This window comes from Thalassophryne amazonica, chromosome 11 (genome assembly GCF_902500255.1).
Source record: "Thalassophryne amazonica chromosome 11, fThaAma1.1, whole genome shotgun sequence".
In the NCBI taxonomy this organism is placed as follows: Eukaryota; Metazoa; Chordata; class Actinopteri; order Batrachoidiformes; family Batrachoididae; genus Thalassophryne; species Thalassophryne amazonica.
The window spans coordinates 29,855,689-29,881,721 of NC_047113.1; the positions used below are offsets into that span (position 1 = coordinate 29,855,689).

The following is a 26,033-nucleotide window of genomic DNA, read 5'->3' on the forward strand; positions in this document are numbered from 1 at the left end:
TTTTAGATCTGTTTGATTTCTTTTCACTTTACTAGGCTAGCAGTCAGAAAAAAATGCCTACTGTGTGTTTGTGTGTGGGAGTAACCATGCCTCGAGCTTCTTATCCTTGGAGACCAGTCATTTAAGGTAAGGATGCTTGGTGTAATATTTAGCCAAGAAAATACCAGGAAACATATATTATGGTACATAGTTATTGCCTTGGTCATTACATGATATGCTAAACGTTTCACACTTCACAGCACATATTCAGCTGTGTTTCTAAGGTAGAGTATGTAAGTTCCTGCTAGCGATTTCAGTGTTGCTATTCAGTGGACTGGGCTGATTTTGGGGCAGGTACAACAATATCACCATGTTCTTGTGTGATTTATTGTTAGTGATTATTTGTTCTTTGATCAGTCACAAGGCACATGAATGATATGAAATATAATTGGTGCGTGCGTGCGTGTGTGCGCGCGCGCGCGCACTCACTCACTCACTTATACAGTCCATCCAGAAAATATTCGCAGTGTTTCACTTTTTCCACATTTTATTTTACAGCCTTATTCCAAAATGGAGTAAAATTTTTTCCCCTCAAAATTCTCCTCACAACATCCCATAATGGCAACAGGAAAAAGTTTTGGGGTTTTTTTCTGCAAATTTATAAAAAAATTTAAACCTAAGAAATCACGTGTACATAAGTATTCACACCCTTTTCTCAATGCTTTGTTGATACACCTCTGGCAGCAATTACAGTCTCAAGTCTTCTTGAATATGATGCCACAAGCTTAGCACACTTATCTTTGGGCAGTTTTGCCCATTCCTCCTTGGGGAGCGTTGCTGTACAGCCATTTGTAGATCTCTCCAGAGATGTTCAATGGGATTCAGATCTGGGCTCTTGTTGGGCCACTCAAGGACATTCATAAAGTTGTGCTGAAACCACTCCCACAGCATGATACTGCCACCACCATGCATCACTGTAGGGATGGTGCCTGATTTCCTCTAACCATTCACACCAAAGAGTTCAAGCTTTTTCTCAACAAACCAGAAGTTTTTTTTTTCATGGTCCGAGAATCCTTCAAGTGCCTTTTGGCAAGCTCCAGGTGTGCTGCCATGTGCCTTTTCCTAAGGACTGGCTTCTGTCTGACCACTGTACCATACAGGCCTGATTGATGGATTGCAGCAGAGATGGTTGTCCTTCTGGAAGGTTGTCTTGTCTCCATGGAGGAATGTTGTAGCTTTGACAGTGACCATGCTAAAACCTTTTTTGCAAAAATGTGCCCATGATAGAAGGCAGCTTAATCCAGTATGCATAAGATAATGAGAAGTTTACTCAGTGCTGTCAGAGGTGTCTTTAGTAGTTGTAGAAGCACTATTCAATGAAGAATTGGATAATTTCCTATAATGATTTTTCACTCGACTGACAAAATCAAACATGTAATTCCACACACGCCACTTCAGACCTCACTGGTAGGGCTGTTGGGGGAGGGGGGTATGTCAGAATTGCCATTCTTATCCTTAACAATTCAAAATAAATTCAAAACTTTCAAAAGTCGATTTTTAAAATAGTCATCTCCGTTTTTCACGAAGACTGGCCTACTATCCCAAGTAAGTCCTTGATTGTGAAAACAGAAAACTGAGATTCCAGAAATGATGTAGTTGGCCAACCAATTACAGCCTTTATGGTCTCTATCATCTTATGGCCTGGTCACACGGCATACGACAATTCCTGAACGAAGTGGAAAAAGGTCACAAATCATTGAGAAAATGTGGACGAATGAGCTTTTGACTTTTCCTATCACCGAATAGCCTGCGAATCAAGAGTGCAAAAGGAATGAAAGAGGAACTAAACAAAACCGAAGCTAACATTGATCTCCACGCTTTAAACGAAAGCCACCTGGAGCCACTGCTGGAGCAGTGTGTGTCTGTGTCCTGCTCTGTGTTCCAGCTGCAAACCAATCCGACCCACTGTGGAGATCTGTGCACAGGTTGGTGGATCCACTTGCTCTGGTTCCTCGTCCAGAAGAAAAGGGGGATCATCTCCTCCATCACCAGAATCCTCACTGTCTGGTTCAGACTGATGGCATGCTGCGCGCTCCATCTTGCTTTAATTAAAAAAAAAAAAAACACTGGTGTGCTGTGGTGCTGCTGTATCACTGTATTATGTTACTAAGCCATTTATATTGATTGATAACAGAAAATTGTCAAAAGGGGGGATAAATATAAGTTGATTGAATATATCAGAGCAGTAAATTTATCAGTCCATGTGAATGCGCATTGATTCCCCATGTGCGGTTATTTCCACCAGCTGCAGCTGATCCTCAACATGAATTCTACCTTCCAGAACAGCTCTTATATAATCATGTGAATCATCTACCTGTTGCCACATGTGCATAAGGGCTGGATTGTCATTCCTACACTCATATTGTTATATTTAATAAAAATATTAATCGCATGCAGGAGGTGATGGCTGCTGCTGCTGAAGCTGCGTTCAAGTACCGTCAGAAATTACACAATGTTTTTGTTGTTTCAAATTCAGCAGTTGCTTGTGGCAGGAGTGTGGTTTTCATTTTATTTTTGGTAAAATTATTCATTGTATCCACACAAAAGATTAATTCTGGCCTATATAAGGTGCCTGAGCCCAGTGAAGCCGACTCCCCACCCAGATAAAAAAAAAAATCCAAGCAAACAGCCTGAGTTTGCCTTGTAGTTTCCGATGGTACATGAACGCAGTGACAGGAGCAGTGCTCCTAAACCGGCTTCTGCATTGTGTGAAAACATTCAGCTGGTCGAACAAAGTCAAACTAAACGCGAATGTTACAAACACTAAGTAAACGACAAAAAACCATCAAGAACTACAGCAAAATGAAATGTGGATGAATTGAGGCTGTTGGTGGCATTCATTCAAATTTTTCAACAGTTTAAAAATCCTGACGAAGCACCAGCTGCAGGAATGAAGGTGCGTGAAGGTTAAACAGTGCCCGCAAACGTCAACGAAAGTCCAGATTTCTTGTTTCGTTTGGGCTTCGTTGCCCTTTAAGTGCCGTGTGGATGGGCCTTTAACATGCTGTTACAATTTTTGGGAGATGCAAGTCAGTACAGAAAGGGGTTCAGAGGGAGTTCACCATGATGCAGAGTGCTCTGCGTGGACTGTGGTGTTGAATTTTTATATGAATTGGTGTAAGATCATTTTTAATCGGTACAAAGTGTTGATTTCACATGCTGTAATTTGGGTAAAACTCAAACAAACTTAAAATTGATGAAATATTGAAGGTGGTCTGGCATGACACGTTGCGCCACTAGTCAAAAACAAACAAAAAAGTGCTAATTCAAGAGTTAATTCATCTAACGCTAATGACAAGAGCTGTAATCCATTTCAAAAACATTTAATGAATAAAGAAAGTTTACCTTTACATTATGTAAGTGCCTGATTCAGCTCTCTGCTGCCCACAGATTAAAGCCTACTGTATGTAAGTTTTTGAACAAGCAGGCAAATGCTTTATCCATAGCATTTTAAATGTTATAACTAATATATAACATCAAATTACATGAAATATAACACAAAATAATATAATATGAAGTTTGCATTATATTTAACTTTAACTTAAATTGGCTCAAGTTGTGACTTACAATATTTAAAAAAAAAATTACAAATCGCAAATGATTTATTTGAGTTTATTCTGCTTCACTTTAACAAATTTCCAGCCAATTCTGAACATGCAAAAAGAACTAGATCCCACACCTGTTTTATTTCAGAAGACCTGACACCCCTGCAGTGTCATGGAAAATGAATACCTTATTTCATAGATTGGCTTTTTTTTACATTGCCTTTTTCAAATATAAAACTACTTAATCTTGGACATACCTTACTTTCATGGCATCATTTACCATACAACTTTTCTTAGCACTCCGCAGCACACTTGAGACATTCCTGAAATTAGCAGCTGTATGTACTGAATTCATTTTGAAGTGAAACTTAATTTTGAATAAAATTGTGAGATACTGAAATATTCACAACCTTACTCAGCGGCTCTTGCTCTGCTCAACGGTATGTCGATGGGTCACCTACCAAGCCCAGTCAACTGCTGGGTGGAAACAGGGCGGTTTTTGCCCCAGTGCTTTCAGCTTCCTGTTCTGAGAGGAAACACCAGTTTCATTTTAAGTAAAAGATCAAATGACACTGATCTATTGAGGTGTCATATAAAACAAATACTGAATGTTTTCCATTGGAGCAATGGAAAGATTTTCATGTAGTGAAAAATTGAATGTTCTGTACATTGTGAAGCAGAGTTGAATATTGCATATTTCAGCTCATGCAAAAATGCTTACATTGCACTTATAAACATTCACAGTTTATATAGTATAGCATGTCTTTTTCAAGTTATGAAAAATAAATGGACACTTGGTTTATCTTTTTCATGGCTGAGGCTTCTCTCATCTCATTCCAAGTTTGCATTCAGCATCAAGTGCTGCATTTCTGTCACAATAAAGATCTTACATTGCCATCATAATAATAATAATAATTGCAAGCTCATCACTAAAATAGCCAAAACATCAGTTGTGGCCAATCCAACAATTTTGTCCAGAAAACATTGGTCTGCTGATCTCATCAGATCTCAGAAGCCCTCACGTTACCTGTTTTTACCCTCAGTATGCTGTGGTAGACGGCACGGAAAAAAAAAAATTACAAAATGTTGGCAATTACCAAATACTGATGAAACTCACCATATGTAATAATAAAGGTCTTTGCCTAAATGACACCTTTGCACATTTTTAAGAGTGCAAATCACTGTAGATGCTTCTGTCATTGAAATTCTACTAAATTAGCATGGTCTTTCATAACCTTGAGTGGAATGTGTGGTATGTTGTCTGTGAATATATGTGCAACAACTATTATGTAGCACCAGGACTTGTTAATAAATCATGCGGTGTTCAGGCTGAGGTTGAAGAAAAGGGCACAGGCTAAGGAAGGGATCACTAATGCTGTAGAAAAAGCTTATATTCATTCCATTCCTCTGTGCAACTATTTCTCCACTTAGTTCTCCATTCCCACTTTTTTCTGATGTTGCATGCAAGATACCATGTTTGAACATGACTCATTTGTGTGCATTAGGACTGAACTTTCATTATACAGGTTCATTCCTGAGATTTGATTTTTATTGTTGGTGTACTATGTTGGTTGTGCTATGTTCTGCTTGGAGACATGTAAATGTTTCTGCTCAAGTTGAAATCTTATAAATGGTAAATGGACTGCATTTATATAGCACTTTTCCATCTGCATCAGACGCTCAAAGTGCTTTACACATCGATGCCTCACATTCACCCGATGACAGGCTGCTGCCATGCAAGGCGCCCACTACACACTGGCAGCAGCAAGGGGATTAAGGACCTTGCTCAAAGGCCCTTAGTGATTTTTCCAGTCAGGCTGGGATTTGAACCGAGGATCCTCAGGTCTCAAACCTGACACTTAACCACTAGGCCATCACCTCCCCTTATACTGTTTTAGGCTGTCAGCACCAGCACGGTTTTGCTTATTCCCTAAGCCTTGGTGTATATTTTCAGGGCCGCAATAAACAAGCACTCCCTCCTTCACCATTTCTTTATGGCTGAGGAACAACCTCAAAATGCCACACATTCATCAGGCCTTATCAGGTTCCAACACATATGTGTGTGTTCACGTTGGCTTTTGCTTCCAGCTGCAACAACGCACTTGCATACACGCACTTGCACATATGCTTGTTCACATCCATACACACACACATACATGCTTTTGTCTCACTCCTTCATTTCATCCTTCCACTCTCAGTGCACCTCTCTCCTCTATGTTTTACATGGAAATGAGCTAAGTGTTCTCATGCCTGAGCATTACCGCTGTGTGTAGGTAATCTCCCTGCTGCCTTTTTTCTGTCCCGGAGATTATCCTGTTTTTAAATGGAAAAGGCCTTCTTTGCTTTCCTCCGAACCAGCCAGCCAGTCAGCCAGCCCGCGTTCCAATATTGCCTCCCAGCACCAGTGGCATTTCACTGTTCTTGTTGATGTGACAGGAGGAGAGGAGCTCTGGGTATATGTTTATATATGTGTAGCTTTTAATCTGTCAGTGTGCAGTTTAATTGAGGGATTGGCTGATAAGATAAAAAGATAGTTATAGATGGTAAGGATCCACAGCATGATTTTTTGTTGTTGTTGTTTTTTGTCTTTTCACATGGGCCAAGAGGGGGAACAAGAAGGAATATATGTATATACACCTACACTCCTTCCACCCACTTCTTCTTCTGTTTCACTCTTCTTCAGAAAAGCATGCTTTCTTTCCTCCTCCTCTGTTTTTCGTGTGTGTGTGTGTGTGTGTGTGTGTGTGTGTGTGTGTGTGTGTGTGTGTGTGTGTGTGTGTGTGTGTGTGTGTGTGTGTGTGTGTGTGTGTGTGTGTGTACGTACGTGCGTACGTGCGTGCGTGAAAGTCTGTGTCAAAGTGTTCATGAAGCTACATATGGTGCAATTTCAATATTGATGGGTTTGGGGAGGAGATGATGTTGAGTTGAGGCTGTATATAGAATTAGAAAGCAATGTAATTATGCGAAAATAGAGATAAAGCGTGAAGTAGAAAAGCCAGCAGTTGAGTTGGGAGTGCAGATTGACTGTAGCTGCCAGCGCTGCTACATGGCGGCAACTCCCTGTTTATTTTGTGCAATATTAGCTACCTCTCCCGCAGGGCAATGACATGCATCCACAAACACTCTCATTCGTAGACACTTGAAGACTTAGCCCACTTTGATGTCATTAATAATCATGGTGGCGTTAAAAAGCAAAAACTTCAAAGATGAAACTGACAGGATAGGAGCATTATTCCCCATCTCCCTTCCTCCTTATCCTCGTCCTCATTGTGCTGCTTTCCCATCTTTTTTGTCTCAGCTTGATAATGGAATCCTAAAAAAGTTGAAGTAAGGATGTGATCAGAAAAGCTGTGGAAGCCTACTTTGGGGAGGGTAGAGGACAAGATAAAGCAAGTTGCGAATGAGTAAAAACTAGATGACACTAATTGTGGCATTAAAAAGTGTAGATAGCTCCTATCAGTCGAATTGTTTATCGGTAGCCGTTAACATGGCTCTGACGTGGAATTAGCTACAGTAGGGTGTGAATTATTATGGTACCATTAGATGATCATCCCAAATACAGTGATGTCTCACATCATGTCTTCAGGGCTTGAACACAACCACTCATATTAAAGATATCAATTTTAGCCAATGATTGTACACACTCGCAAACCTTCATGATACCCCTGTCACACTAGAGCACGAATGAGTCCGAATACCGTGCGAATGAAGATTCGAACGACAGTCACGGAAATCCGAGCTGCACTCGAATGCCTCATACAGCATTTGAGACATTTGTGTGGCCAGAGCACATGCACAATATTCGAATGGCAGTCAGGTTTCATTCGTACTGCATTCTGACTGGGGTGTGAATGCAGTATGACATTCGTATGGCAATTTGTATGCAATTCTAACCATTTGAACTGTACACACTCGCAAACCTTCATGATACCCCTGTCACACTAGAGCAAGAATGAGTCCGAATGCCGTAAGAATGAACATTCAAATGACATTTGTGGAATTCCAGCTGCATTCAGATTCCTCGTACAGCATTCATGTGGCACTTAACAAAATCCACCAAATTTGCACAACCAGCTCGAATGTAGAGAACATGCAGACCACTGTCATGCTGCATTCAATCTGGCTAATATTCGAACAGCGGTCAAAAAGCAGTCATACCGCATTTGCGCTGCATTCAGAGCATTCTGAGCGCGTTCGAGGAAACCTCGAAATGGATCAGGCATGCCAAACCCTGCTGGCACGTCCCAGTTGGGCCCCCGATGAGCCGGACACACCCCCCCCCCCCCCCCCCCATCCTGTTTGGGGCATGCAGAGGAACTACTATAACATGCAAAATCTCTGGCACGCAATCACTGTGTGCACTAGACGTGAACATTGCGCAATCACACCAAATGCACTGTGTGTCACAGCGAGTCAGCGCGTCTCCGTGATCCGCTGACACGCAGTGCGTCTATCTGGACGTGGTCTAACGGCCATGATAATATGATAATACAGATACATCCTCTGACACATGATGTAGACTGACAATGGATCTGTAATATCATGCACATTATGGGCGTAAGTGGCGCACTGTGCAGAGCCTTTGACTTGCCATGTAGCAGGGCGCTGCGCAGCTGCATTTGATGTTACAGCTAAGATGATGAAGTGTGATGGGCCCTGAGGTATATGTTGTCTTGCTTTATTTCCATATGTGTTTACGGGCAGTGGTTTACACCCCTATTCCACAAGTCACTGTTCTATTACGTTTCCCCACGATCCAGAAAAAGTGCAAAAATGAGATGAAACTGCTTACCCTGGCATGCTTCCTATCAGGCTGGCTTATAAAGTGTAGACCTGGCAACTGGCTGGCTTACAAAATGCATTACTGGTAACTCCCTCAAAAACGAAAGTAAAGCTTCACCCGACTATCTTCTCAACCAGAACCGCAACAAATGCTGCTTTTGGTTAAAATTTTTACCTTGATCGAGCAGAATCAAACAAGTATCAAGCTGTACTCACCTACCCCATTTATAGATGTTTGAACATGATTAAAGCTGCTAAGACTATGAAAGCCCAGAAGTGACCTTGTAATGACGTTGATTTGACGAATCTGGGTGAAACTTTTGAACAGCTCAAAAATTTCACCTCGATTTCAAAATTGGTGCAGATAATGGTATAGAAATAATGAATGCTTATGAGTTCAATGGTAGGAATGTTTTATGAGGTGAAAGATGGAATGCTCCATTCAACAAGGTGAAGCTGAGTTGAATGGTTCATTCAAGCTTTCACCCAATAAAATATTCGTTCCATTGAAAGAATGTAAAAAACATTCATTTTTTTATATAACAGCTAAAGTAGAACCCTTGTCAGTTGATATTATATTAATCCTCTCCCTCCCAACTCTTCTGTACTTTGCTGCACGGTGAAACAGTCTAATAAGACCGATGATTAAGTTGTGCACATATCATTCATAACAGAACTGTGGACAAACTGTATCTGCATGAATTACCGACCAATTCCCATTTAAGTCAAAATGGGAGCCTTGCTACTGTCAGGACATGAAGTTTGTAAAATGTGTAAAAAAAAAAAAAAAAAAAGATAATTTTGCCTGAGCTGAAAAGAATTAATTTATAAACAGAAAAGGGACTTACATTTAGGTGTGCGTCACTGTTGCTTTAACGTCAACAGTCCAACATGAACTTTAAATAGTCCAAAATTTTTCAAAGTCAACTTGGAAAAACAGTTGGTTCAAAAATAATTCTGACAATGTAGTCCTTGATGCCGTGCACTAACTTCATGTACTTCCAAAATAAGACTTTGTGTATTTCCTCAGTCCAGCAAAAAATCACGTCAGAAATTTATCTAGGTTTTCATCCTAACTTCATCCTCTTCATCCTAACAGCTCTTCATGCCTCCAGACGTCTCATGGCATAGTGGATTTGTTTTTTGTGTGTGTTAGAAGAATTAGCACAGTCAATTAGCTCGTTCAAATCATCATCTGTCAGCAAAACAAACTCCGCCATGTTTAGCTAAACACTGGGTGTGTGCGTAGGCGGGGTTCGCAGCATGCAATGGTACAAAATGTATGGAACCAATTTGCACGGTAAATGGAACCAAAGTTGCACACTTAATAAAATGAAACACAAATGGGACGAATAATCCATGTCACATGACATACAAAGCACCATCCAAATGACAAGGATCCACTCAGCCGTTATATAATAGTCACTACTGCATATACCAACTTTGTTCAAGCTTGACAAAGATGGATCAAGAAGTTATTGTGATGCTTCAAAATGTGCCCCGATTTGCTATTCGGGATGAAACTGGAAGGAGCGGCGCTCTGTGGAATAGAGGACAGAACAGGAGGAAGCCTGTTCTGTCCTGCTCTGCTTCAGTGGCCCCTGGTTTCTAGCTGTTGAAGCTGCATGTTATGTAGAAGCTGTGATGCCATTTACTCAACACATGATATTTAGAAAGCTTGGTGGATGAGCCATGCTGCATACTGACATTCATCTGCTGCCAGTGACTATCGTTCTGTGTGAGCTTGCATGTGTATCAGATCTTTTAAAGCGGTGGCGCCTAGCCTCTGGAATGAGCTTCCCTGTGCCCTTTGTTCTCTGGATTGTATAGATACTTTTAGAAGGCAACTAAAGACGCATTTTTTTAAGTTGGCTTTTTAGCCTAATATTGTATTTTATTGTTTTCGTATGTTATTTTTAGATTATTTTTGTATGCCATGTGCAGCGCTTTGTGACCCTGGTCTGTGAAAGGCGTTTTATAAATAAAGCTTACTTACTTACTTACTTATCAAACTTTTTCTTATATGTCAGGAGTTTGTGTCCACAAAAATGTGCTTGTATAATTTATGCAAGTACAGTTATGTGCAGTGCTTGGTTGTTGTTTTGTTAGTTAGCTTTGCTCCTACGTTTTTGGGCATATAGCTTTGTGTTTGTGTGTTTGTTTTCATTTGAATGCTGATGCCTTTGCTCCATAACTCTATGTGCACGTGTCTTGTTCTGAGACGTGGGTTGTGCTTTACCTTGCAGGCATGTTAATTTTTCACCACTCTACACTGCGTTGCGTGAAATTGTGTGGCTACACCCTTCCTTTTAATTCATCTCCCTCCCTTACTCATCTTTGTACTCCCCCACCAGAGCCACCATCTTACCCCTTGCCGCACACGTGCACACATGCACCCATGCATACTCCTAATCACAGCAAGGAGCTCCCTGGGCTCTAGATTAGCTCTTTTGAAAACTCCCTAAAGACAGTTCTTCATTTTGACCATTTTCAGTTACTTTTCCTCCTCCCAACTACTTCCTCCCTCCTGGTGTTGAATTTTTAACCTCCCTATTGAATGAGTAATGTACCCATCCATATGGGTAAGGGAATGTTCAGGGAGAGCAATGAACGAGCAGAGGGAAAAGATTGGGGAGGCAAAAGGAGAAGGTTGTCCATAAATGTGCTTTCACATTTTCCCCCTAAAACTTCACTCTGTAAGCTCAATAATGCATGGCCCTCTCTTGCTCCCCTTCCCAAGCTTCCTCCTCTCATGTCTCCATCATCTTTGCTCATCCGTTTTCCAACTGCTCATCACTACACTCTGCAGTTTAAATGTAGGGTGAAACTGAGAATGGTGAATCAGGATAAAGTTAGCTGGACACTGTGACAAACAATGAAAGAAATGAATGAAGTGAAATGCTGCAAGTTGGATTTTGAGTTTTAGAGGGCCCATAAAACTCAGAACACACCAAGAATTTTTTTTTTTCTCATTATACTAGAGTAGCTAAAATTTATAGCTTGCCTATCTCTGTAAACTGGAGCTTAACTTTACCCACCACCCCAGAGGTCTGCCCCAATTTAAACCAGGCCAGAAAATAGTAATTCACTAATATGACTTATTTGCAGTGACTTTTACCATAAACTAAAATAAATTGCTGTGTTAATGTGAAACAACAGTGTAGTTGTAATATTGCTGACCTTTAGAGGCAGTTTCACAGACATGGTTTAAATTAAGATAAGAGTAGGCCTTAATACAGAATCTGTCCTTAGGAAATAGCCTTCTGAAACATTTAACATCTGATTAGTTATTTGAGGAACACTGATCCTGAATTAAGAGAAATACCAAATGTCTTTGCTAGTGTAGTTGTGGACATATATAGAAATAAACAAAATCTGTAGTTTTTGTCAAAAGCATTTCCTTTCAGACATTAATTTCAATTTATTTTCATTTATATAGCACCAAATTACAACAGAGTTGCCTCAAAGTGCTTCACACAGGTAAGGTCTAACCTTACCAACCCACAGAGCAACAGGGGTAAGGAAAAACTCCCTCTGAGGAAGAAACCTCAAGCAGATCAGACTCAAAAGGCATGACCTTCTGCTTGGGCCATGCTACAAACATAAATTACAGAACAATTCACGGATTAATGGCATGAATGTCTTTCCATACATCTGAGCTGAGCTCTTGCAGCCGGCTGTGCTGCACGTCAGGATGTAATTCATAAAGAATGCAGGACGTCTCATTTTGGGAGGAAAAAAAAACGTTTTAGTCGATTGTAGTTTGTCTGTATTACAGCGTTTGGAAAGAGGTGTCATTTTATTTAAAGCGGCAATTTGTTTTGAAGTTATTAATTCTGAGTGGACTCTGTCTCAGCAGAGAGCTGCACAGCGTTTGAAGCTGCATGAAGGGAATGGAGGACAACAAGACAGGAGTCCCAGTTAGTGACTTTAATCCACACAAAAGTGACTCATAATTGATATATTTTAATGGCGTTGAGAGGGGATAAGAAGCGTACTTGCCGCTTCTGAAGAGCAGCGAATCAAAGAACCAACGAGCCAGCCAGTCGAAGTACTGCTTCATTGGTTCACGCTTCAAAGTGGAGTCACGCTGCAGAAGCGGTTGATTACAGAGCCGCTGCAGGGTCTATAATCAATGTAAAGAAATAATAATTTTCCCAACAAACACCCTCAAAAACAATGGTCGCTCTGAAGCACCGATAAGGGAATGGTTAAGCAAAAAGACTGTTGATATCGGTGGATCAAATCATTTCCTAACGATACCCGAAAAGAACCGGTTCTCAATACCCAACCCTAGCAATGACAGTTGCCCGACTTGTGCGCACGTGAGAGAAAACAGTGGTTTATAGTGGCGTGCAGTGAAATGTGATACTGCGTTACAATTTGTGTCAAAACTTGACAGTCTGTGTTAATTCATAATAATACATGACAGTATGGGCTCCAAGAACCATCACAAGAACCACTATGAATGCTGTCACGCTCTATTAAGGATCTCCACTAATCAAGACCTATCAACACTCACAGTTGCGAACTCCACGATATGAGAAATGAGAGTTGTGCGTTACAGTCGTGGAAGATTTTTTTGACAGCCGAAACCCATGCTCCACGAATAGCACAAATGTCACGCACTGTTAAAAAACCTATTCAGATGCGTTAAGTCACATTGAGAATGTCAGGAATACGCGACAAATGACAGAAAAATGACATTCGTAATGTGTCCTGCATATGTGTAAACGCAGAGTTAGACTTTATTTAATTTAGCTGCAAGGTATTGCAATTTAAGCTAAAAATCATACATATGTAGTGTAATCTAGGCAAAAAGATGTCTGGAATTCAGTTGACATATGAGGTTGGATGTAGTAGCATTGCCCAGCTGTTGCTGGTTGTACATAAGGTTGTATGTTCTTCTGTTACCAATAGTGACAGTCACCTTTTTCAAAGTGGGGACCAGGAGATTAATTGAGGAAAATTTTGGAGTTGGTTGTTGTTGTTGTTAGTTTTCACTGTGCAGCATTTGAAAACTGTAATTGTGGAGTGCATACACTCAATAATGGACAACCAGTTGTGAGAGTACACAGTACAGTGTAAAGCTTACAAACCAATCTTAAAAGATAATGTCACATTGATGCTATGTGTCACTCCTATCCAATTAGCAGTTAAAGCTGATCAAACATTGTCCTGTTAGCAAATTAATAATAGCAAATTAAATTTGAATTGTTCAAGCATCCGTGTGTATCCGTGTGCACATGTGTATGTGTGCATGCGCATGTGTGTATATATTTAAAAACTCATGAGTTATCAGCCCAAAACCTAATTTTCAAAAACAAACAAAAATTCTTTGTAGTACTGCTCAGCACGACTACACAGATGGCTAGTGTTAGGACAGTATTGAAATGATAGTGAAAACTTAAATCGATACAATGTACATACATACATACATCTTCAGCTGCTTATCCGGGATTGGGTCACAGGGGCAACAGCTCCAGCAGGGGACCCCAAACTTTCCTTTTTCAGGTCAAATTAACCACCTGGGGGATCCTGAGACATTCCCAGGCCAGTGTGGAGATATAATCTCACCACCTAGTCCTAGGTCTTCCCTGGTGTCTCCTCCCAGATGAATGTGCCTGGAATATCTCCCAAGGGAGGTGGTTTACCAGATGCCCAAAACACCTCAGTTGGCTCCTTTCAATGCAAAGGAGTAGCGGCATCTACAACTCCAATTCCAGTGAAGTTGGGACATTGTGTAAAATGTAAATAAAAACAGAATGTAATGATTTGCAAATCCTCTTCAAACTATATTCAGTTGAATACACCACAAAGACAAGATATTTAATATTCAAACTGATACGCTTTATTGATTTTGTGCAAATATTTGCTCATTTTGAAATGGATGCCTGCAACACGTTTCAAAAAAGCTGGAATAGTTGTTATGGATAAGACGCGGATTGAGGAGCGGTCCAGTATCTGACTGAACCCAGCATGAAATAATCAGAAGCAGTTCCAAAAAGAAAATGCATTTATTTTTCTCCCTTTGTGCTATACATGAAATACTAAATAATTATAGTTCTGGTGAGGTGAAAAGGCGGCGCGCTCTCTCAGCGTCTCAACAGTCGGAGTCCGAACGTTCAGGACTCAGGAGTTCCGCCAACACCCCCCCCCAGGTGACTTTCCCAAACTGTACTCTGCGAAGGAGGAACAGAGATGAGATTATTCAACACTTATTACTACGAAATATTGTTTAGAGGCAAACTTATCAGCTACACGTTTAGGTCTGGTTTCAAAACTTAGTTCAAAGAGGCTGCTGCTCACAGCTAGTGGAGGATCATTAATCTGCACGCCACTGCCGTGAGGAGCACGCCAAACAATTTCCACCAATAATTACTTATAGCAGCGTATAAACGCCAATTTACATTCACGGATAAACCTTTCAGAATATTCACCTCTGTCGTGTGCTGACAACGTTTGCCTCTCACCCTCGTCCTCCTTCACAGGCGCAATGTCAGACTCTGAAACGGCCGTCAGCGTCCCCACCCGGTCGTCACAAGGTCGTATTCTCCGGCAATCTTATCCAACTAACTGCTGGTTTAAATGTAGTTCTTCATCACTACATTGGTACCAGCTGGAAGTCCTCAGATCTGCACGTGAACATCACAGGTGTCGTGGATTGTCCTGATGGAGAGCCGCACGAGAATGCAACAGGTGCAGCCAATCATCGTAACAGAGGAGAGAGACTCTTCTGCAGCACATTTTCCTCAGAGAACAGCCCCAAATCACCTGGGAACGAAAATAAACACAAAACAACCCAACCTTGTCCAGCCAAACCCCCCCCCCAACACACAACAATAGTGGTACGTTTACCACTGTGTTATATAACCTTTCCTTCTAATAACACTCAATAAGTGTTTGGGAACTGAGGACACAAATTGTTGAAACTTTGTAGGTGGAATTCTTTCCCATTCTTGCTTGATGTAGGACTTCAGTTGTTCAACAGTCTGGGGTCTCCGTTGTATTTTGCAGTTCATAATGCGCCACACATTTTCAATGGGTGACAGGTCTAGTAGCCACACTTTTTCGCTACAAAGCCATGCTGTTGTAACATGCGCAGAATGTGGCTTGGCATTGTCTTGCTGAAATAAGCAGGGACGTCCCTGAAAAAGACGTTGCTTGGATGGCAGCATGTCTTGCTCCAAAACCTGGATGTACCTTTCAGTATTGATGGTGCCATCACAAATGTGTAAGTTGCCCATGCCATGGGCACTAACACACCCCCATACCATCACAGATGCTGGCTTTTGAATTTTGCGCTGGTAACAATCTGGATGGTCTTTTTCCTCTTTTGTCCAGAGGACACGACGTCCATGATTTCCAAAAACAATTTGAAATGTGGACTCATCAGACCACCGAGCACTTTTCCACTTTGCTTCTGTCCATTTCAAATGAGCTCGGGCCCAGAGAAGGCAGCGGCGTTTCTGGATGTTGATGATGTATGGCTTTAGCTTTGCATGGTAGAGTTTTAACTTGCACTTGTAGATGTAGTGATAAACTGTGTTAACCGACAGTGCTTTTCTTAAGCGTTCCTGAGCCCACGTGGTAAGGTCCTTTACACAATGATGTCTGTTTTTAATGCAGTGCTGCCTGAGGGATTGAACGTCACGGACATTCAGTGTTGGTTTTTGGCCTTGCCGCTTACGTGTAGAAAGTTCTCCAGACTCTCTGAATCTTCTGATTATATTATGGACTGTAGATGATGAAATCCTTAAATTCCTTGCAGTTGAACATTGAGAAACATTGTTCTTAAACTGTTGGACTATTTTTTCACGCAGTTGTTCACAAAGTGGTGATCCTCGCCCCATCTTTGCGTGTGAATGGCTGAGCCTTTTGGGGATGCTCCTTTTATACCCAATCATGGCACTCACAATTAGTGTCCTCAGTTCCCAAATGCTTTTTGAGTGTTGTTGGAAGGAAAGGTGACGTAACACAGTGGTAAACATGGTGTCCCAGCTTTTTTGAAACATGCTGCGGGCATCCATTTCAAAATGTGCAAATATTTGCACAAAACAAAGTTTATCAGTTTGAACATTAAATATCTTGTCTTTGTGGTGTATTCAATTGAATATAAGTTGAAGAGGATTTGCAAATCATTGTATTCTGTTTTTCTTTACATTTCACACAACATCCCAACTTCATTGGAATTGGGGTTGTACTCCAAACCCCTCACAGATGACTGAGCTTCTCACCCTATCTCTAAGGGAGACACCTTGTACTGCTTGTACCAGTGATCTCATTCTTTCAATTATGACCCAGCTCTCATGACCCGTAGGTGAGAGTAGGAATGGATATTGACCATTAGATGGAGAGCTGCGCCTTTTGGCTCAGCTCCATTTTTGTCACAACAGTACAGCAAGGCAAATACAATACATTCCCTGCTGCACCAGTTCTCCGACCAATCTCACGCTCCATTGTCCCTTCACTCATGACAAGACCCCAAGGTATTTGAACTCCTTCACTTGAGGCAAGACTTCATTCCCTATCCAGAGTAGGCAATCCATCGGTTGTCTTCTGAGAACCATGGTGCGCTGATCCTCATCCCAGCTGCTGCACATTCTGCTGAGAACCGACCTGGTGAGTGCTAGAGATCACAGGCCGATGAAGCCAACAGGACTACGTCATCTGCAAAAAGCAGTGATGACACCACCAAACTGAGGGCTGTCCTCCTTTCAACACCCTGTCCATGAATATCACAAACAAGATTGGTGACAAGGTGCAGTCCTGGTGTAGGCCAACCCCCACCAGAAATGAGTCTGACTTACTGCTGAGAACCCAATCACAGTTCTTGCTTTGTGAGAGCAGAGATTGGCTGGCCCTGAGAAGGGACCCCCACACTCCATATTCCAGCAGTACCTCGCACAGTATCTCTGGGGGTGCACAGTCATACACCTTCTCCGAGTCCACAAAACACATGTTGACTGGATGGTCATACTCCCAAGCCCCCTCCAGGATCCTTGTGAGAGTGAGGAGCTGGTCAATTGTTTCACAGCCAGGATGGAATGTTCTTCTTCAAATTGAGGTTTGACTATTGGCCAAACCCTCCTTTCCAGCACCCTGTAGTAGACTTTACCGGGGAGGCTGAGTAATGTGATGCCCCTTTCACTGGCGCACACAATCTTTGGCCTTCTTTTTTAAATATGGGGACCACCACCCCAGTTTGCCACTGCTTAGGCACTGTCCTATACTGCCACACAATGTTGAAGAGAAGTCTCATTCAAGACAGTCCCTCCACACCCAGATCTTTCAGCATTTCTGAGCAGATCTCCTCAACCCCTGGGACTTTGCCACTGCGGAGTTGTTTGACTACCTCAGTGACTTCCACCAGGGAAATTAATGATGGTCCTCCATCAGCTTTCAGCTCTTTCTACTACAGAGGGTGCTCCAGTCTGATGCAGGGGTTCCTCAAAGTGCTCCTTCCGGTGCTAGATTGCCTACTCAGTTGAAGTCAAAAGAGTCCCATCCTTACTATAGACAGCTTGGATGATTCCCCATCTTCCTGTCCTAAGGTGCCTCGTGGTCCTACAGAAGCACCTTGGTGCTGGCTGAAAGTCCTTCTCCATGGTTGCTCCAAACTCCTCCTTCCGCAGGAGGAGTTTGTAGCAACCATGGAGAAGTAATTACAATGTGACTTTATTTATTTATTTATTTATTTATTTATTTTTGTCAATTTCAGGGGACCACCAAAGAGAAACTATGTAATTGTTAAACGTGAATTCTGGTCACACATTTTACTCATTTATGTTCATAGATGTTAGGTGTTAGGCAGCTTTGTGAGATTTTGCAATTGTTTTAGGCACAGAAAATATCCCTAAAGCTTCTTCCGAGTCCTGTATTTCTTGTCCAATCAGGGACTTGTAGCAAATGTAGCCACTGAAGCTTAATGATGATAACAGGAAAAAAAGTAAAATTTCAGTTTGTTACAATCAGACATAACTCATAAAAGTCCTGTTTTTGCTTTTGTTTTTGTTTTTTTGTTTTTTTGCACGTCTGTTTGTTTCATATCTGTTGCACTTGGAGGTACTTTGTGTATTAAACGTATTGTGACGTCAATGTGGAGCAAGCAGGGAAACCGGTTTCTTGGACTTGTTGGGCATGCACTTGGCATCAACAGCACTTCCTTTCTGTTTGGGTGAATAGAGTGGCACACCAGACTTCTAAAGATCTCTCCTAGAAATGTGTTTTTATGTATGTCCTGAAAAGGTTTTGAAGAACCTAGACTATGTGCTTTTAAAATTTCATGTTGATTTTCTCTCTGAAGTTTTTGCTTCTCAGTTTTCTTTGTTTGTATCCTCGAAGGAAATGGCATGTCGCTCCCGCAAGGGCAGCATACGATGACAGCATTGCAAATAATTCTGATAATAAAATAAATCTTAAACTAGAAATAGGTCTTTGAAACAAGTAGGAAATCATTCACATGTTTTTTGTTTGTTTGTTTTTTATAGAGCAGCTCCATTTTTTTAAGACTTTGGAGAAACAAAAATAGGACTTAAATGAGTACTCCAGCTTTAATAGTAGAAGGTTATTTAAAGAGGACCCATTTGTTTGGTTCTTGATGTACTTGGCTAAAGCAAGCAAGAAAAAAAGCCTTCCACCATGGGAAAGTCAAAATTTTAGCAGTAGAAACTTGGATAGTTTACAACAGTGGTGCTTAATAGCTTAAGCTTGTTAAATGGAATATGAAAGCTGCTGGATTGTTGGCCAGAACACAAGGACAATCTTAAATATACAAAATAGGAATCATATGCAAGTCTGCTAAGAGAAACCAGTTGTGTTTTTCTGTCTAAGGTTTGTTTTTGTAAAATATTGCTCTTATGTTATTTTAGATAGCATTAATACAGCTTTATAAGAATTGACTGTGAGAAAATTTTGAAATTTTCAGATGAAATGAAAGATGGTGTTAAAATATTGAAGGAGAACACCATAAATGAATTGTGTACAATGCGCGAAAGGAGGCAAGCATGATATGCATACAGCTGAAGAGACCAGTAAGGAATAGTCAATAATCCAAAGGTGAAGACAGTTGAAATGACCTAGAGTGGTGGAGGAGATTGAGTTGTGGAAATGGAGGTGAGGTAAGATGGCAAAAGTTGTCTCTGGGTGCACTGGAGTGAGAAGTAGAAGGCATGATTCAGGTAGTCAATTCAGGTTGCTGGCAATGTTCTCTACTGCTGGCTTTCTTAAGAGGTAACTTTTCCAATGCTATCAGTCAGGAGAGAAGATGCTGCTGCTCAGGAACAACAGGAAATGTGATCTAACAATATAGACAATGTATTTTTGTCAGTTTCTGTGTGGAAAGACTAATATCACAAACCCTCATAAGTGGTCAACCTCTTTCACTGTACATTTGGCCTGTAAGAGGTGGACTGTTTCACAGCAGACATTTTTAATCCTGTCTATGCCCAACCCCCCACTCTGAATTTTTCCTCTAACTTTATTTCTTTGTTTTCCCAAATAGCTCATCTTGGCTTGGCACTGTACATCTGTACAGTGGGTCAGTCAAAATATATGCCCTCAACATTCACTAACTCTCTCTCTCTCTCTCTCTCTCTCTCTCTCTCTCTCTCTCTCTCTCTCTCTCTCTCTCTCTCTCTCTCTCTCTCTCTCTCTCTCTCTCTCTCTCTCTCACACTCACACACACACACACACACACACACCTCCTGGCATTGAGTCTCCTTAAAGACTGTGTAGTTAATACTGCATAGCACTTAAAGGCATCAGCAAGTAACACGACGCTTCACTGAAGTGGAGAACACATGAAAGCATACAAATTTCCCCCAACTCACATCATCTGTTCCTCTGTGCCCCCCCTCCCCCCAAATCATTGCACTATCCGTCCTGTGTGCTTGCCTCGCTCACATTCCCCACCTTCCAATTTTCTTTGTAGGCACAACACGTGTAATGAGCACACAGAGAACAACATGGCACACACTGTAAGACACAATATGTCATGCATTATGTATTTATATTCTCATCAAAATGTAGTCAGGTTTTTCTTTAGACTTCTAGCCATATTTCCTCGAATTGTTCATAGGGCATATAGCGGGACATTTTTAACTACATTTGTTGCTCATTTTGCTTATGGCCATGAGAAGACAAGATAATTTCTCTTTGAAACACATAAGTAGTTTTACTTATTTGAATTAACATCATGACAATGTTGTATTTTGCACCCATCATTTTCATTGGCTCACGGTTAACATTTAAGTGAAAATCCCATAACTGATGTGTTCTACTTAAACACAAATGAGAGATGCCCAAATGCCCCATTTTTGACTTACAATATTCGTAGCATCAATGGTTGACACGTCTTTGAAAACAAGAAATTAATATTATACATATTTTATAATAAGATGCTGATTCTTTCACGGCGAAAAGGTTGTGTTCAGATTGACTTTTTTTTACAGTCTGAAGTACACTATTATTGTGTGTTACAGTTTATTCATATTTTAACTGGTATTGGTGCTTGATTAAGATAATATATTCTGCACCAGTGTGTAATATGTTCGTAGTATCAGCTCGGTCGCAGGACCATATTGTAGTGCAGGAGTCAGTGTTAAGAACCCCCCCCCTTGCCTATTTGGGGAAGTGTATCAAAGATGTAGTTGACCCAATACAAACTGTTTTATTTATTAACAGTTTAAAAGTAAAGATTTCAGTTAAATGGTTCAAAAAGATCCTCAAATATTATCTGATTTGTGCAAGGGGTTTGGAGAATGTTTTGCAGATGATGTACTAAGAATCACTGCGCACATGACAGTGGGTGGTAATGTGACATACACAGCAGCATGTAAATGAGCATTTTATGTGTTAATGGCGTAAGCGCAAAATAAAATTGAATTAGCCAATCGCATATATGGCAGTGCTCAAGTGTGTCACATAACTGAACATTTTAATGTGCTGGCAATTAAAAAACATTCTGCAATTTCAGACATTTAATTATTGTCCCGTCAACAATATTTAAGTAAACAGGTGAATAATTATGTTGTGTGCTGCCAGTAGAATGCCCAGAGAACTCTATGCAAATACCTGTTTTCTGTGCGCTTTACAGATCGCATCGGTCATGATCAACCCACACAGTTTTGCGAGACAGTGTGTGTTTTGGGGGGGCAACAACAAGGAATTACACAGGATGAGTTAAATCATTTAATTGGTATTTGTTTACAGATTTATTTTTATTCCATGCACCACAAAATTATAACGGAGTTCACATTAGGTACACACATTTTTACCCCAGACCAAATTATGGACATCGGGTATTGCAAAGGCCTTGTGTCTGTCTGCCGTCTGTCTGTGCTCAGCATGAGTCCAGTTCTATTACTGCCAGGGTCTTCAAATTCACAGTGAACATGCTTGGGACACAGACCTTGGACAAGTTCAAACATGGCTAACCTTAAACCTATTTTAAGAGGTCAAAAGGTCACATTCTGTTTCCTATGGTTATGCTCATACTGCCGATAGCATAAGTCCATTCCTATTAATGTCAGGGTCTTAAAATTCACAGTGAGCATTCTTGAGACACAGACCTTGGAGAGGTTCAAAGATGGCTAACTGTGACCTATTTTAAGCGGTCAAAAGGTCACCTTTTCTTGCCTGTTTTATGCTCATATGGCTAAGGGTATTTTATAGTATTGCGTATATTTCATGTAATACAGCATTCATTTGAATGTGACGTTAAAGTACACCAATGACAGCAATGATTAGGAGTCACACTGCAGTGCACTTGTGCTCAGTACAGAAAAGCATACAACTATGGTCCATCTGTTGTGCATGGAGACATTTGTTCTTAACAAAACTAGTGCAATGTAAACCTGTCTTTGAATCCTTTAAATATGCCCAGTGTGTGCAATGAATGACTTTTTCAAATTCTATTTATGGGGAGGGTGGTCTCAGCTGCTCAAACAGCAGTCTGCCAAGTGCAGTAAGTTAATACTATTTCAAATGCACAATATACACATGCAATCAGAACCAGTTAAATTTCATTTTGATCTTGATAAATCGCATTGTGTGTGCAAACCACACATCTCAAATTGCATATGCACGAAGGCAGACTTGCTAAATGGACAATATGCTCCATTTTTCTGTTTGGAAAGACGTGATCCTCAGTGCACAATGTCAGCAAATCAGCATGTGCTTCTTTTTTATTTTGTGAGAGTGTTTGCACATGCTTTTATACACTCAGACCTTTAGTAAATCATGTCGTTCGTGTGGTAAATATGCACATATTTACTTCTGCATGGAGACTGTCCATGCACCTGGACATTTCCCATGACTTTCGCCTGTTTAGTGGCAACAAGAAGCAGTTTACTCTGTCCAGTTACATTGATTAACCGTTAGCCCATGCCAGTGATTTCCTTCTGAATAAATAATGCATGAATTAAATTATTTTTGTCACAATTGAAAAGTTGACCCCCAAAGCATCTAACAATGGAGCCTACGTTGAAAAATGTCAGATTTTTCCTTTGTCATTCTTATGGTTGAGAGGGGAAGCTGATTTTTTTTTTTTTAACAATATAACAAAAACAAAAAAGGAAGTGTAATTTATACCACCTGTCATCTTATTTAAGGTTACAGTATAATCCAGACTGCATTACTTGGGGCCGTATCTGTGGCAGTTTTTAAACCAGTGCAAGTGTGTGGGGACCTGTGTGTTATGAGCGTAAGCACGTCTCATGATTCTTCACTTAAATGGTGCAAAGTAAAGCCAAGAGTCCTTGTCACTCACCCAGTGTTGCCACAGTTACTTTGAAAAAGTAATCCAATTACTGATTACTGATTACTCCTTGAAAAAGTAACTTAGTTACTTTACTGATTACTCAGTTGGAAAAGTAACTAAGTTAGATTACTAGTTACTTTTTTAGTTACTTTCCCCAGCTGCCGACAACAACCCCCTGCCATCTCAACATGACAATAATACTTGTTTTGCCAAAACTCACTTTATAGTCATGCTTTCTTGACTTCAATGAAAATAAATACTTGTTTTATAAAAAGTAAAATAAAGACCTCTTTCTTGACCTCATATTTAACTGTTGACATCACTGTAACAGTAAAACTTGAAATTTCTAACCTACATTGTTTATAAATGTAACTATTAAATTTTTTCTAACATTTAAATTCTCTCTAAACATTTTACTTGTTGAAATTATTATTTTAAGTAGTAGTAGTAGTAGTAGTTGTAGTAAAAAAAACAAAACGGCTTCAAAACTGGACCTTTAATCTAGGGGTGTTGTGGGGAGGCACATCCCTGCCCCACGCCCCCATTCCATCTGGATTCGCCCCTGCCTTGGCGTTTGGGCACAAAGAATGGATAACATTTATTTACGCAGGAAACATGACCAGATTTACAGGTAAGAAAGTTTTATTGTGTGTTCACATCATGTGGTCCTCAGAAAGAGAGTTTAGGTGTATTTGAGTGGAAAATAGTGTTAGTCGTTGACGTGCCTGACGCGTGGCGGAGGACCAGCTATTTTTAGCAGCAGATACGGAGCGGCTCAGAGAAAAAAAAAAAAGCATAAAAATGTCTTTGTAAAGCTCAGTGCATTTGTGCTGTTGTCACTGCTTTAAGAGGTGAGGACAAGTTGTAGCTGCTGCCCGGGAGCTGCTGCAAAAAACCGTGGATGAAAAGCTCGCAGCTCACTTAAAGTGGGCAGTTCAGTCTTCCTGCCCACGGACCACGTTTAATGCTGCTATCGACCCACAATGCAAAAATAATAGTAACGCACAGTGACTTGGAGAAGTAACTTTAATCTGATTACTGATTTGGAAAGATTAACGCGTTAGATTACTCGTTACTAAAAAAAGTGGTCAGATGAGAGTAACGCGTTACTAAGTAACGCGTTACCGGCATCACTGCACTCACCACAGTAATTCATAAGTGCTGCAAAACGTCTGGTCGAGTGACTATGTGCATTTTTCCTGCGTGGAACAGCAGTTATGTGTATATTTGATTCAGGATAAAAGTGAGTCGTGATGTATGTCTGTCATTTGAGACCTCAGACTTTGTCAGCTTCATTTCCCAACATCATGTAACCGATAACAGGCTGCCCTTGAGAGACCTCAATTTGAAAAACAGCGCAGTGGTGCTAAGCACACATGCACACACAAACCCTCGGTAATCAGCGAGAAGGATGGAATCCTGGTCTTATGCTCTGCACCATAATCCAGTTTATAAGGATTAATTAGGAATTAAGGAGTGTAATGTTATCAGTGCATGATTCGTTCACATGCGCGTACACCCGTGCACATACACACCTCACTCTGTTTCAGTGTATATAGGACGAGGATTATTCAGAACCACCTTAGAAAAGTTATTTTTTTATTACTTTCTCTTCAAATTCACTCTGCAGTTCCACTGGCCTTGCTTACTACCCTCTCATCCTTCTTCATGCTATTTTTCATCCTAATTCCACCCTCCTCTTCCCTCCCTTTTTCAATTTCCTTCCATTTGTATGTAGTAAGAAAATCCATATTTCATTTTCCCCCCTCAGCCTTATTTTTTCCTACTCTTTTATGCCTTCAGTGCCACCATGAACCTGTCTTTTAAGGTCCTGCTTAGGCTTTCATTCAGGGCTTTCATCCTTATAGCCTAGCTTTGTCAAAAGAAGAAAGATTGTGAGATTTCTACAGCACTTCAACTCTTTCATGATGGCAACAGCATTCAGGTGGGTCGTTCTGAATGTCCATTTTATGCTCTAGCTTCCTATTTTTCATAGTTTTCCTATATATCTATGGTGGCGAGTATAACTCACTTCTGACAAATATATGATTCAAGACATAACCCCTGAACTGTACAAAGCAGTTAAGCTTTCAGACAGTTATTGAAACAATGCTTTCAGGTCTAATGCTTCTATTTAGTGGCTCTATTTACAGTGCATCTGGGAAGTATTCACAGCACTTCATTTTTTCCACATTTTAAGTTGCGCCAGAATCCTCACTGTCTGGTTCGAACTCTGATGAGACGCTGCGCACTCCGCCTTGCTCCAATTAAAAAAAAAAAAAAAAAAACTGAAGCGCTTGTTCAGCATTCATAAGATGCCTAATTTTTACAAAAAACCCACTACCACACACGCTAAATACGCCACCAAAATTATACACACTGCAAACACGCCAAATATTTCTGAAATCTCTCAAATACCAAACTCTAATCGCTGTCTGTACACTTGAAATGCAAGAGAGAAAACGAGAGAGAGAGAGACGCTGTCTGTCTCTCTGCCTTTTTTTTTTTTTCCCAAAAGCCTAGTGTTTCACATCACCAGCGCCGTGGCTATGTGTCAGTCACACGCATGTGCGCGGGTCCGATTTCCCGTTCTGATCACGCATGCACAGGCGCTGTGTTCGTGGATCACACACACATGCGCGCGCACAGAAGGACTGCCTCGTACATGATTTAGCGACTCAAACATTAAAAAAAGAATGCAGCCATTTGCAATCACAATGGGTTTTCTGTTTTTATATGTCACACCTCTGTGGATCAAAGCTGTTCACACACAAATGTCCGCTGCTGCTGGAAGTTTTTTCACACTTGATGGCTCAAAGTCATGCTTCTGTAACTGCTGACTGGTTTGCACAAACCAAGGCGCAGTTCGCTCTGAGAGATCAGAGCAGACGACACAGAATATTACA

The 26,033-nt window shown here is 40.8% G+C and overlaps 1 protein-coding gene and 2 long non-coding RNA genes across 3 annotated transcripts in view; 2 read left to right on the top strand and 1 right to left on the bottom strand.

Moving 5' to 3' along the window:
• LOC117519815 (protein diaphanous homolog 1-like) overlaps positions 1–26,033 on the top strand; it is a 307,697-nt gene that overhangs the window by 169,665 nt on the left and 111,999 nt on the right. The window lies entirely within an intron of this gene.
• LOC117519817 lies at positions 46–25,991 on the bottom strand. Its single transcript, XR_004563437.1, has 3 exons — positions 25,871–25,991; positions 17,275–17,279; positions 46–57 (listed from the first exon to the last, which is right to left on the bottom strand). It is a non-coding gene; the product is annotated as an uncharacterized LOC117519817 (long non-coding RNA).
• Positions 22,920–24,721, top strand: LOC117519819. Its single transcript, XR_004563438.1, has 2 exons — positions 22,920–23,141; positions 24,276–24,721. It is a non-coding gene; the product is annotated as an uncharacterized LOC117519819 (long non-coding RNA).